This window comes from Euprymna scolopes, chromosome 4, assembly GCF_053919585.1.
Source record: "Euprymna scolopes isolate OS-2025 chromosome 4, ASM5391958v1, whole genome shotgun sequence".
NCBI lineage: Eukaryota > Metazoa > Mollusca > Cephalopoda > Sepiida > Sepiolidae > Euprymna > Euprymna scolopes.
Window position 1 is genome coordinate 52,551,451 of NC_136485.1, and position 3,183 is coordinate 52,554,633.

Genomic DNA, 3,183 nt, shown 5'->3' on the forward strand with positions numbered 1-3,183 from the left:
GTGTGTTTTTCTCCGGTGTGAAGATGTCTACTCATGCATTTACGGGTAAAAGTCGCTTAGGATTCTCCATAGACACTTCCCATAACTGTGTTCTTAAATAAGGATACCAGAATTAGGACATACATTAATATTTAAGTGGGCTTTTCAGTTACCACAGCCACGGTAAATGCTTCTCGCATGTGTTTCCTGTTAGGGGGCCCCCCTTTTTTTCTTTCTATTAAAAAATTCAACATTGCCAAAAGTGTGTTTAGTCATAAAGTCTGAAGAATTTGATAATTTTCAAACGATATAATGCTTAAAATTGTCGAACAGGACATCGAAATAATTGTAACGTAAAATGAAATACACTTTTTGTTTCCATCAACACCTAGTCTTGAAGTCTTGATTTTCACACACAGTATATTAATGCTCAGTTATGAAATGTGATAATTTTCTAGCTTTATCTTTCAGTCAACCATATCTGGCTAACACCCTATTGGTATATGTAAATTTACTGAATTACACGAACTCAGTATATTATTAGGTTGTCCGGAAAATAATGGCCAATATTAGAGAAACAGGATGTATTAATCAAATAGGTTACCCTAGACATTGTAATTGGTCAAAGTATGATCCTTGAACAGCCATGCATTTTTGCCATCTATCAACTAGATCATTTATGCTTCGTTGATAAAAATTATTTTTCTTAGCTGCTAAGAAATCTTTGAAAAAAGATTCAACCTCTGCATTAGATCTGAAAGTTTTGTTACTTAAAAAAGCGGCTAAATGCTTGAAAAAATGGTAGTCCGTGGGTGAAAGATCTGGAGAATAAGGAGGATGTGGTAAAGTTTCGTATCCCAAGTCTGTGAGTTTCTGCAGTGTCATTCTCTCAACATGAGTCCGCGCATTATTGTGGAGCAGGATTTGACCACGCCTATTCACTGATGTAGGTCTCAATTTTTGTAAATGATGATGCATTTCTTCGAGTTTATTGCAGTAAACTTCTGCCTTGATGCTCTGATTAGCATCCAGAGAGCTGTAATGAATAACACCAATTGCACACCACCAAACAGTCAGCATAATATTCTGTTGGTGAAACTTTGGCTTTGGAAAATGTGTGTTCATCACAATAAAGCCATTTACCTGATCGTTTCCGATTATCATAAAGGATCCACTTTTCGTCACAGGTGACTATTCGGTCAAGAAATGGATCATTAATGTTTGGCAAAAAGAGCATCGAACACACTTCAAAACGTCGAGCTTGTTGATTTTCATTGAGCTCATGTCGGACCCATTTGTCGAGCTTTTTCACCTTGCTAAGTTGCTTTAGATGGTCCGACACCGTTGAACTGCTGACACCAAGTTCCCGAGACATTTCCCTGACACTTTGCCGTGGGTTTTGCTCAAAAATGGCTCTCAAATTTTCATTGTAATATTAGATGGTCGTCCTCTACCTTCTTCATCTTTAAGGCTCTCATCACCACTACAAAATTTTTGAAACCACCTTCGTAATGTTCTATCACTTGTGATGCCTTCTCCCCATGCCCTATTGATATTTGCAGTTGTTTTAGAAGCATTGTTACCAAGCTTAAACTCATGCAGGAAAAGTAATCGTAAGTCTTCTTTTCTCATATTCCAAATAATGGGCTCATTCGCTCATAAACCGTTTTCTGAAAGAAAAAAAAGTAAGAAATTATTAAAGAGCACATATAAATCAATAATCACGTTGATGTTTACCTGAAATATAATAAAACTCCTATGATAAAATCCAATTTCAAAACAGACTTCCTGAAATGACCATTATTTTCCGGACAACCTAATACATAAAAGTGTATCTTTCTCTTTCTCTCTCTCTCTCTCTCTCTCTCTCTCTCTCTCTCTCTCTCTCTATATATATATATATATATATATATATATATATATATATATATATATATTTATATATATATATATCAATAAACATATTTATAATGTATTACCGAATGAAATTTTCATGTCATACACACATTATAACGTTATTTGGAAACATGTTACTTTTTGGAGGTGAAAGAACTTTACGAATCTGTTTCTTACGAATAGAAATAAATTATCTTGACATGCATCTGCGAGGATTCTGAACATTGCTTTTACGTCCAACCATCACTTTCTTTTTATCTTTTACAATTTCTATTCTTTTTACTCTTTCTTTCTTTCTCACACGACCTTCTCGTTACCGGCGATCTTATTTCCCATATGCCTTCACTCTTTCTATTTTATGCAAAACCTCACCCGCCTCATATGTTTAACCTTGGTGCACACAAAGCCTTGCTAGCAGGCGGTATCCATCAGCGTGTTCTCGTCAGCAAACAAGTTTTCGGAATATTGAAGAAAGGGCGCCATATTGGATTTGACAGCCTCGCCTTTCGAGCGACCGCTTTACAAAAAAATCAATCTCGCGTCTGTTGAGCATTTGCGAACCAAGCACCAAGTGCTGTTTAGTAAAAGCAACTAAAAGGACTGCGAAATGCACGCGAATTTGATATTTCAATCAGTTATTTGGCCGAAGTGCACACATGTATTTAAAAGACATAAAGATACAATTGTAGGAGAAAATTAGTATTTAATCACATAAACACTGACTACCAGTATATATATATATATATATATATATATATATATATATATATATATATATATATATATATATATATATATATATATATATATATATATATATATATATATACATGTACGTGTGTGTAGAGAGATATATAGGGAAACCGCGAGATAGAAAGGGGTAAAGTGAAGGTGAAAACAAGAAAGGTAATCATGACTTGTGCTTTCTGTTTATATCTATTTATAACAAAACTATCAGAATTATACACATATATATATGTATATATATACACACATATGCATAAGTATATATAACAATATGTATGTATATATATACATATATATGCACACACAGCCACACACATGTATATATATATATATATATATATATATATATATTTGCATATTCAAAACTTATTGAATTTAAAATCATAAACGCTAAGATACATCTTCTTTTTAAGTTAACACATGCTTCATCATATTTACAGATAAAAAAAATCTAGAATAACACTTCTCATTAAAATTGAGGCAACAACATCAAAGCATTCAACGAAGAAAATACCCATCAGATCTATCAGGATTTTTGCGAATAAAAATATTGGGTCAAGA